This window comes from Hirundo rustica, chromosome 1, assembly GCF_015227805.2.
Source record: "Hirundo rustica isolate bHirRus1 chromosome 1, bHirRus1.pri.v3, whole genome shotgun sequence".
NCBI classification, from domain to species: Eukaryota; Metazoa; Chordata; class Aves; order Passeriformes; family Hirundinidae; genus Hirundo; species Hirundo rustica.
In genome coordinates, this window is record NC_053450.1 from 87,939,225 (window position 1) to 87,951,349 (window position 12,125).

Here is a 12,125-nt window from a genome sequence, read left to right on the forward strand (position 1 = left end):
GTTGAGGTTTAGGCCTTGACATGCTACAGTGATCTCAGTCCTGGGCAGAGCCTGGGAAGAAGGATGTAGCAATAATACTGCACACAAAGAACGCAGAATTTATGGGCCACAAGGACATTTGGCAGAACTCCCAAGATAAGTAAGAAACTTAATAAACCCAGCAACTGTGCTGAATCAGCCCTGGGTGGGTAAAAGGCAATTCCGGCAGGTGGAGATCACGGTCACCGAGTCAGGGAGCACCGACCCCAGAAACCCCCTGACTCCTAAGCAGAGAAGGACTGAGCATAGGGATTAATTAGCATGGGAGACTCATTAACCATTAGAAGATAGAATACTACTTAGTAAGAGAAATATGTAACTTGAAGTTAATGAACATTAATGCCTTTGTTTGTTAAAATGTATAAATAGTGAAAAGTTTGGATAGTTGGCGTGCTTGATTTGTGGAATACGGCTGAGCACCCCGGCTGAAAAAAATTATCAATGTCTCTCTCAACTCTGAAAAAAAAAATCAATGTCTCTCTCAAGTGTGTAATTATTGGCTTATTGCACGCCTGGTAACGAGTCCATTTTTTTCTGGACAACAGTGGATCCCTTCCAACTCAGAATATTCTGTGATTCTGTGGGATGTAGACTAATATACCTCTGGAAAGACCAAGGATGAAGCTTATTACTGAAACAAAGGTGCTATCAAAATCTCATAATTCCTTGTTGTGCTAGAATAGCTGGTTTGGAGTCATATATTTGATGGTTTAATTGAAAATTTCCCAAGGCGTGATAGGCAAGGAATATGATACTGATACATTGTCTTTATCTCAGTAGACCTTTTGTTATGTGTGATGCAAGGAATGTTAAAATAGAGAGCTTTCCCAAGCCCAACAATCAAAACATTCAGTGAAAATAAAAATGCCAAGGTCCAAACCAGCCTCCATGCTTTCTCTTTTCTCCCACAGTTTATTCAGCAATTTGCATATAGGGTAAAATTAAACAAGAGTAGTGTTAAGATACATTCTATGTTTTGAAGTAACTTTGTCATTTGGGTGTATGCAGCCTTGCTGTTATGGCAATGGTAAATATAGTCTTGAGGCTTTTGTTTTTCATTTTCACTCATTTGATTTTGAACGGGCAAATTACACCAAAAATTATCAGAAGTAACCATTCTAGCTAAGCTTCATCTTATTTTAACATGCTAAAAATGTTACTGAAATGCTGTTTTGACTGAAGTGACATGTAAATATGAACACTGGAAAACATTCATTGCTACTGGTAAAAGCATTTCTAGTCAGATAATACCAACCCAATGGTATAATATTACTTTCTCTGTAAAGGTCTTTCACCAGATGGTGATGTCTTTGTCCTAGTCATGATTTGGTTGTTTTGGAGGAGTTTTTTTGTGGGGGGGGGAAGCAGCTAATTATTTTTTCCTCAGGAAAGTAAAAGAATACTGGCATGCTGTAGGAGGTTTCCTATATACCACTGCAGGATCTGAAACATTTTGTGTCTTCTACACAGTGACTATGTACCTTAAGTGCTGCTTTTCCATCTGAGATAACTGTTCTTAACGTTACTAATTAATTAACCCGTATGGAGCTCTTACGGGTTTGTATGTTGTCGGGGCACAGAAAGGTGTTAATTAACAGTGTATCTGAAAATAATTGTGGTACCTTGACTAGCTTCAGCAACACACCAAGCCAAAGCTGACTCCAGTGTTACAGCTGTACCTAAAAGCCTATTAGGCTGCATTCTTTTGTGCTAAGAATTCAACCCATATTAAACAAGGTATAATTTGAAAGAAGTCTCTATGAAAACCTGAAACAAGCTGTGGAGACTTTTTTTTTTTTTTCTTTTTTGCATGGACTGCTCCATGTGTTCATTCACAGGCATAATAAAGTAAGTGTTGACAATATGTGCCACTATTGTGACATTGAGCTTTGACATGTTATATTGGATGCTAATTCTGAGAAGACTGGTGTTCACTCAGAATTCACGTTGCCCCTGGGAATGTGATTGCAGTCACATACAAGCATTGTATCCTTGCATTTAAAGGAGGATTTTCAGTTAGAAATTACATGTAAAACTGTTACGGGGAGATATGCTTTCAGTTTCATAACATGTATTACAAAAACAGTGAGTATTTCTAGTCTGCTATCTGTAATATTTACCTTACATTTCCATTTTGAACTTCTTAAATGAATCTCCCAAATGCGTTGTTTCCTCTTCGAAGATATCAGCAAAAGGCAAATAACTGTTTATGTAGAGACTTACTATTTTTGCTGTCGGTACTTGCTTTTGGCATGGCCCAGGCTTCATTATTTACTTAGTGCCTTCTATGAGAGATGAATTCAGCAAAGCACTTTTAGGAGCAGTGCCACATGTACAGTCCTAACCTGTTTTCTGCTTCCTGTTCTGGCTTTTGGATGGCATACCAAGATGTGTCAGGAAGAGGCTGGCTGCAATATAACCTGATTAGGATAGAGAGCTTGTTTGTATTGTAGAAAGAAATTTTGTTGGGACAATCAGGAGGATCACTTTCTCACTTGCTCCCTGAGTTTTCCTGGAATTTTACACATTAGCAAAATGTTTGGAGGGCTTTATTTTCTCAGTTGTTTTTCTGTGGAGAATGCTCTAAGTGTTAATACCTTGCAGTTGCTACTACATGCAAGAACTGCATCCTTCTCAGTTCTCTTCAGGTTCAGATCAATGCAATAGTTTTGATAAGTAACCCCCTATTCCAGTGTACCCCAAAAAGGTAGCTTGTTATTTTTTCTTGCTATTTTTTTCTGAAACTTTTCTGGGGCTCACAGACAAGGTCATTTTTTTTGCTTAGAGAAACTGTCAAAAGCTCTACATTTTTTCTCTTATAGTTGGTGATTTTGTACCCTTCCATATTATGTCATGCCCACTGAAATCAGAAGACAGAATATTAAAAAAAAAAAAAAGTACCAAGATTTATTTCTTCATTACTTTTTGTAGTCCAGAGAAATATTCCTATGGATATTGAATACAGAGGGTTTTTTTTAATTTTAATTTCTATAGTACTTTTCAAAATTACAGACAGTTACTGTATGTGGTAGTTATTAATACCAGTGAGAATCTCCCACTTAGACCTGTCAAGCTGACATTATTCTTTCTCACTACTGATTATTACTGTGGGGAATTAACTTATTGGAAATTGTTGCAGGCAGAAAGGGGTCATACAGTAACCCTCATCCCTGGAACTCCTGCCAGGTGGTTCTGGTGATAGTACAGGAGAAAAAGCAGTGTTCACAGGAGCTCTTAATGAGATCTGCCGAATTCTTGCCTGAATTGTGGTGGTTCTTTTAAGGTTGGTACTTTCCCACATTTTTTTCAGGAAGGAATTTTATCTACCCTATTGCTGAAAATTGTCTCAAACACACAGAGATTCTGTGTTGTATCTAAGGGAAAAAAAAAAAAAAAAAAAAAAGGAATGGGATTCCTCTCTGGAGATCTCTCTCACAGAAATATATGGAAAATTGTGTTCCACAAAGTTGACTAAATAATTACATGGGGGTTTTTTTGAGAAGTGAAAAAATAAATGAAAACTCTAATAGTCTAGATAAATTTGTCATTGCTAAGCATGATTTCTTAGTCAGATTTATGGATTCCATATGCTCCATATGATGGTAACAGGAAAGGAACCTCAGAGCTCCCTTTGGCCTTGTCCAAGGTTGCCCAGCTTATGACTCTGTGCAACACTTGGGTTGGGGTGAGGGTTTTGCAAAAATACAACCTAAAGCATACAGAGTATTTTTAGCCACTAGATTTTTTTATCTTGCATGAAGAGTAGAAACAAAGTTGTTGACGTGAAAAAATAAAAATCTATTTTTATTTTACACTGCAAGTTAATTATTGCTACTAATTCAGTGATAGGCTGGCTGTTTGGTGGATTCGTGTCATTGTGCACATGAATTTCATAAGTCCAGTCTTTCTCACCTAGGGAGTGAACTCTATATACTACAGAAATATTTGTTAGCAGCACCGAGTATACCCAAACAACCTCCAATCTCTTGGTTTTACCACTGTGTCTTGGGTTGCAATATATAACCAAAAGCATGTATTCTATTCCCAATCTGTTGAAACCAGTTGAAGAGGTGCTTTTTTCTTTTAATTCCAGGGAGGAGGGGGCAAGCTGCCTTCTGTTAATGGGCCAGCTGTTAAAACCAGGTGGAGCAATGTTCTTATCTCTTCCACAGCCTCTGGGGAGGATATCTTCTGTTAATGGGCCATTAAGGCTCACCACAACATTACATCATCCCATTGTGAGATGCTCCACCCAGTGGGAGGAGCCAAGGATTCCTACCTAGATGAAAACTGAAATTCAGCACAGCAGGACAGCCTGTTTTCCACTGGATTTCCCAGAGGAAGACCAGACCCATCTCACCACCACTGGACCCTTTCTAGAGGATCATCTCTACTCCAACAGAACCACATCTGTTACTCCAGGAGGATTTATCTGGACTGCTTCCAACACCCTGACCAGTAGGGTGTCAAGGTCATATTTCTGACTCTCTCAGGGTTTCTAGGATTTTTTGTCTGTTTGCTTGCTTTGTGTTTTTTGTTTGTTTGTTTTTGTTTTGGTCTGGTTTTTTTTTTTGTTTGTTTGGTTGGTTGGTTGGTTTGGGGTTTTTTGTTTTGTTTTGTTGTTGTTTTGGGGGTTTGGGGGGGATTGTTGTTTTACTATATTTATATTTTTAATATTCCCAGTAAAAATACATTATTCCTATTCCCATATCTTTGCCTGAAAGCCCCTAATTGCAAAATTATAATAACTTGGAGGGAGAGGCTTTACATTCTCCATTCCAAGGGGGGCTCCAGCTTTCCCTAGCACATACCTGTCTTTCCAAACCAAGACACATTGTGAGTATTGTCACATATGGTGAAAGCAAAATTCTGTTATTAAGCCTAAAGTACAATAGGGAAATAAAATATAGCCAGTAAAAGAACATGTAATTGTGTGTGGTGTAATCAAAAAGTAAGAAAGCCACTCTTCCCTAAGATAGAGATGTTAAAGAAGAAACAAACAAACAAACAAAAAAGGTTGAAGAATAATTTCTAGATGTTACACTTCAGGCTATGGAAAATGAACAATGCAGATCTGTTTTCTTTGAGAGTGACTTCTACATCTCTAATCATTATTGGAGTGCATCTAGAATATTGTGTCCAGTTTTGAATGTTTCCCAACCCATGCAACACACAGACAAAACTATGTGCAAGCTTCTGCAAAGTTGAAGAGAGAAGGTAACAAACTATGCAACAATTACATTCTGATCCTTTCCTTGCTTTTCCCCTTGAAGAACCAAATAAAAGTTCATTATCTTACCTTTTTATTCCCTCATTTACTTGAAATAGTAAATTGCAAAGTGTTTCATCGGTACTTGAAATTAGATTATTGCATAAATACCTGTCAAAGACAGAATTCCATACTTGGACTCAAATCCAGTAAAGGACTTCAGGAGCACTATCTAACCTTTAAAGTTCTTAAAGCAGCTTTTTGGACAGAACCTTCAGCTGGAATCTGTGGAAGTTTGGCCCTGGAAGGGAAGGGGAACTGCTGCACCTGGCAACTGGGAACTGCTGCACATGATAACTAGGATTGTGCATTATAGATACTTTCAGTGCATACAGTATCAGACTGAAGTATGCTGTAGCTGTCTGTGGTTCTCTGACTATATCATATCTCTTTCCATCAGTTTCAAGCTGCAGGATGTGGTTTTGTCCTTCGTCTTTCACCCTCTGTTGCTGCAGCTTTTGGTTCTCCCTTCTGAACTCACAAACCTGTTGTGTTTTCTTCATCTCAGCTTGCTCGTTTTCAAGTTCTGCTTTAAGCCAAGGAGCCAGCTTATTATTTTAGATAGTGGCTGTTGACTTTCTGCCAACTTGTCATCCCTTTCTCCCTGGAATTTTGTTTTTAAAGACAGGAGCCATTTCTGTGTGAATCCTCCTTTTCCTCCCTCCATGCTGTAGGACGATGACCAAGGAGTCAGGCAAGGGCTAAGGTCTGCTATCTGTGGATACACTGTGCGCATTCCGTGTCATCGTTGCGGATGGAGATTTGTGTGGCTGACACTGAGACAGGCTGGGTTGGCCGGAGGCAGGGGTAAGATGGAATAGGAACCCTGTGGGCATTGGACGGTCCTGCTCCGGCTCTGAGGAGAAAAACAAAATTGTATCCCTGAAACTTTGAAGGACACAATGGTCAAAAAGCAACTTTTTTTGAATTAAGGATGGTTTAAAGATTAAAGCACACAGCCTTGCATGTGCTAACAAGATTAATGAAGAACATTCTACTATGTTTATGATTCTCACTCAACTCTCCACCTAAATCATGCCATATATAAAGAAGGTTGTAGTGGTTTCACTTCGCTAAATTTTGGTTGCCAAATTTAGTGCAGTGGTTTTAGTGTTTATTCTCTCTTTTTGGGAGAAAGATTAGGAGAAAAAAGCAAAGTAGGCTTAAGCTTAAAAATAAACAAATAGTTTTATTAATACACACTAAAAAGAATGGAAAAAAGAAAGTTGGGAAGAAGAAAACCCAAACCAAAACAAAATGAAACTTCAAAACACTCTTCCCTCCCCTTACAAACTGTTAACTTTCTTACAAAACAACATAGAAAGACACAACCTGTGGTTTTCAATCAGTTTCACCATTTAAACATAATCTTCCATTACTTTGGGAGAAGAGTCTTTAGATCTAGAGTCTCATGGAGACACTTGCCACAAGACAAAATAGTCCAGCGGATCTCAATGCCACAAATCTGCAAGCGCCCGGAGTTTTTGCAGATTGTGCTCTTCCACCCATTAGCAGCCTTTCCCCTGGCTACCTATGGGCCTCTCAGTGTATCTGGGGTACTGTTTACGAATGCTTCCTCTAGTCTAAACTCATCTTTGTCTCAAAGGCTGAGACCTCCTTTTAACCCAGGAGCGAGGGCTTTAAAGTTCTCAGTTAAATCTCAATCACATCAGTCCCCAATTTTGATTAGAATCAGCATTCCCCCAACAACATTAAGATGCTACAAAGAACAGTCCATTTCTGTTTACCCCAGAGAAGTCTGGTTAAAAATGTCCACTTCTTCAATCCCATTCCAATATTATCAGTTCTTTCACTTCGAATCCACTGACTTCATGCAGTGTCTTTTTCTTTGTACCCTTTGTCCCTTTCTTCTCTCTCTTAGTGAAAGGATAAGCCTTGGAAGCTTCATGTTGCCAGGAAAGGGTTAGATCTGCCCTTGCCTGCAGTGGCCATGTGCTCTATGCCCCGGGCTGCAGAAATGCTGATGGGGGAGGCTGGTGGATGTCCTCCTTTCCACCCCTTGGTCTCATTTAGGGTGGCTCAGCTCGGAGCTCTTACAAAGCTGCAGGCTTTCTTTCTCTGCTGCCAGCCGGGCCCTCCTCTGCTGCCCACGACCTTACCTCATGGCTATCTTAGAAGGAAGAGAGGGACCTGCCGAGGATGAGGGTTTTAAATGGGTACTTCCCAAAGTAGCATTTGGCATCTTCAGTGGCTAAATCAGCTGCCAATATCTTAGCTAGCTTTCTGATAGGTCCCCGTCCTCCCCCTCCCCAGAGCAACTCCAAGGTCCTGGCAGGGAAAAACACATTTTCTGCCTAACTGAAAACTAAACTGTGCTAACCCATGGCAAAGGTGAAGGATGATAAAATTGGGCTGTGTTCAAGTCTCGTTTTTTTGTTCCGAGATTCAGATGGTTTTAGTCTTTTTGCCTTCTGCAACGCTCTGAGCCAGATGTAAAAAAGAGACGGAATCTTCAGGTTCTGATTTTTCAAGGTTGCGCGCTTTGTTTAGTGTTTCTTATCTTACAATTTTCTCAGTGCCCAACAAAGGTCTGTGCAGCTGCTCAGGATCTGACGACTCCTCCCGGACTGGGCTGTCGCTATCTTTTATACTAATTGTTACATGTTCTTCATTTATCATTATTTGCCAATACCTATCACTTATACTAAACAGGTCATCCCTACTTCAACCCAATCTCTTTAAACCACCCCGTGCCACCGTCACTGCAGAAAATGGAGTGAGGGAAGAAGAAAGAAGAAGCAGGAGACAATGCCCCATATCCTCCATCTTGCTCCCATTCATTTCCATACTAAAAACCCAAACCTACTGTTTTTTTCACCCTGTGACAAGCTATACTACTACCTTTCACACTCTTGTGGCTTGCAATCCTTCTCGCAGTGCAGGAAACCTTTCCCATGGACTGGGATCAAAGCCAATGTCCCTCTGGGCTCTGTTCCAGGGTCCCACAACCCCCTGTCCCGGTCTCTGACCCTCCAGGGCAGCCAAAGGAATTCCCTGGACTCCAACATTCAAGGAGCTGTAAGGAGCCCCCTGTTCTATGACTGGAGAGATCCCCTTTACTGGGATCCTCTTTACCTCTTCATTTAATCTCCCTGGTTTTATTCTTCCTTAGCAGCAAGTAATATCCCAAAAGGCTGGAGTAAAGAGTCCTTGCCAGCTTTCAGCATTTCCTGGGAGGAGCAACACTTTCTCCCATCAACTAATTAGAAGAAGAAGAGGTCACATGGCTCAACAGCACCCTATTCAGAGAAGGTGGGAAAGCAAATGAGGACAAATTTAAGTAAACTTCACCCATACTGTTACTGTACTGGTGGAGTTGTGTCATTCTGCTATTGCAAAACAAGAGGTGACACCCTCTGTCCAGTTTATGTGAACTATTTTTTCACCAGCTTCAGTGGAAATTTTCCATCTGTGGAGATAAGTCAATGCAGGCAAAATTACAAAATGATGAAAATTAAGAATTTCACCCTTATACAGTGCCTACAGTCCCTGCACCTGCATCAAGTTCCAGTGGAGTGACAAATATGAAGAGTATAATTTTCAGATTTTGGCCTAATGTACAGTAATCCCTGATTTTAAAGCAAGAATTTTAAAAAAGGAAACAAAACCCACCGAGAAATTGCATTTCAGCTGTTAGCTAACCTATTTGATTATCATAAAAAAAAATCAAGAAAAAGAAATGTTAACATTAAAGAAAAAAGAAATTAAAAAGTCTTCCATGCTCTATGAATTGCTCTCTTTACTGAATTTTGAGAAGGCTGATTAAAGGGAGAATTTACTGGCTGAAGACAAAAAAAGAAGGCAAAAATCTTGTTTGAAATGGTACTGAGTTAGTCTGTTGGAAGAAGGCTACATGTTTTTTTAGCTGAATTTCCTAGATACTTTAATAAATTTAGTAATAAACAGGAGTAGAGTTTGATCCACCATGTTTAAACGTTTTGGTTTACTTTTTTTCTTGTCTCACCTGTAACTGACAAAAAAAGAAAACCATAAAAAACAAAAAGCATCTCAGATGCTGGTGGAAACCTTCTGAGAGTACTTCTTTTGTTATACTGAATTACACTGTTCTTTATACCTATTTTCACTTCTCTGTTTGACTGTGTCAGGCCTGGTATGTACCCTGTGTTCTCATGGAAAGAATCAGATTATATACTCATGTTATTATTCTCTCTCCAACTGTTTGGAGGTTTTATTTGTTATCCAGTGACTGCCTACCAAAAGCATGTAATTTGTAACGTCTTTAATTTTTAATTTTAATTTAATGTTTTACATTTGTAATAACTTTAATTAAACATAATTTAATTTAAATAATAAATAATTAATTTTTCAATATTTTGTAATCAGAATGGTAACTGCAATGCAAATGCATTACCCTCTACATTCACTACCCAGTTAATTCAAGGCACAACTCCAGCACCTGCTTTTGGTATTCTTAGCACTTCTCTTTTATGTTCTACATCTGTGAGGCCCAGCACTTACACATAAAATTTTGCCAGATAAGTGCAAAAAAACCCACTACAACTAATTTTATTAGAGAAGGGTATTTTTATCATTCAAGCTTCCATTCAAGCTTCCATTCAAGCTTCCATTCAAGCAGCATGGAATCTTATAATGGCTCCTCCTGGAAAGGGAGTTTTGCTAGCCGAGTTCAAATTATCTTCTTCAGGAAATTGTTTCTCAGTATCAAAACCTGAGTGTGTCTTAAATAGAGACCCAGGGGCTGAGTGAGAAAATAAGAGGATGTTTTGAAGGATACTTTAATAATACAATCCAGCAGTGAGCCCACCTTTCTGCAAATGGCTCTTCATCTGGACCTACAACGGGCTTAACAGACAATTATTCGGGCAATGAAACATCTCCCAGGCTCCTGCATTCTTTTTTAGTATTGTTTTCTTTTTTGCCAGCCCAACATTCTCCTTTGATGTGGTTGTTCTTCCTTGCCTAGGGATTCTTCCTCTGGGAAAAATGTATTCACACCCAAAGACTCCTTCCAACTGACTGTGCAGAAAGGTATGTTGGTTCTACAGCAAGTATTTCTATGGCTTACAGACTCTGATGTTTTCTGAGAGGTATCCTGTCACTATAGGACACAAAAGAAAGGTGAAAGACTCCAAATATTTCAGAAGGCAAAGAGTATAGAAAAGCTTTATTGTCCAACTCTTAGTACCTGTTATAAGGTGTTCTGATACAGACTTAACATAATTGGTGAATTGGTGAATCTAATTCCATTGGTTAAACTAGAAAAACAGCAAAACACCACCTAGAGAAAGATTGTTTTGAGAAAAGATAGTTGTTTTGCCAAGATTGTTTTGAGAAGAAGCTTTCTTGAGAAGTTTTCCCTTGAGAAAATTAGCAACTGCTAGCAGGCTAAAGTCTCTTAGACTTAGAAATATCAGGCCCACATTATCCCAAAATTTATATGGACCCAAAAGAAGAATTAAGTTTTTTAGAGTGTTTTTAGAGAATATTCATGGAGATAATACAGCTGAGGAAAACAGGTATTTTGCTTGGAACTTTATGAATGTATCACTTGGTCTCCTCAGTGTGTATCCTTTTTCACCAGGAGTCCTCCATCAAAAATATGATGGAACCTTCATGAATGTTCACAGCAGTATTCAAGTATCATACTGGCTAATTTCTCTTTCATATAAATGTGTGCCTATTCCATTTAAACCAATGTCTTGTATAAAGTGGAAATACAGCCTAGAATATTAGAATATTAATCATACAGCATGAGATAGAGAAGATCCTGGTCACTTGCTGTGTTGCTGTAATAACTGCTCAGGATACAGATGCTATTTTCCATTTTCAGATAGGATTTCATGTCAATCATCTAACATAAGCTTTATTCCCCCCTCTGGTGTCTCCCCGTGCTCTGTACAGTCATATTGTTCATTTGCTTCACTCATGCCATGGCAGTAAGAGCTGACCTCAAAATCCAACAAAGTCTGTTGATTTAAATGGGCTTTGCATCAGCTAAAGATGTGTTAGGCAGCACTGTGAACTACCACGTACAGCCTGGTGTACTTTGGCAGGGGCAAGGAGTGTGACAGATAAATGTCATTACAACATGCTCATCCTAGCACATGGCACTTGAAATCCCTCTCATGTTTAACTTCACCAACAAGAACGTACTGCATGTCAGATTTTCCAAGATGGGCTCAGGAGCACAGGTTGCTTCACAGAGCTGGCAGGCAGTGTCTTTTCTTGTTACTGAGTTGTACATTTCATCCTGCAAATATGAAAAGGAAACTGTTGGTGGTCATCTCAAGTCACTTCTTCCAGGAAGGAGCAACACTGCAGTTCTCCCAGGAATTCTGAGTATGGTCCTGTACCCAGTTTCCCAGCTTCAGTGAGAACCAGAATATATATCTGTCCTACATAATACATTGTGTTAAGTACAGAATTAGTGCATCTTTGAGTGTAAACAAACATTTTGACTCGTAATCTTCCAGAAATATAATAATGTAGCCATAGGAAGAGTAAGGGAGGTAGTATATTCTGAGGAGTCTCATGTGACAGGGAACATGGAGCTACAGTGGTCCAAGCTAAATACATAATCTGGTAGATGTCTGTTTTCCCATGGATTAGGGATGATAACTGGTAGGTCTCTCACACCTTTTTTCCCCATTCTCCTTCTGAAAGTATCACCACTGCCTAGTGGACTGTTTCCCTTAACCCTGTTGCACATGAATTGTTTGTAGAACAGTTTGTGTCTGCTTCCAAAGGAGCTCTAAAGCCTGGGACAAAAAAGTGTGCTGCACTCCAAGGCTGTAGAAAAAGTTATGCAGAGGCC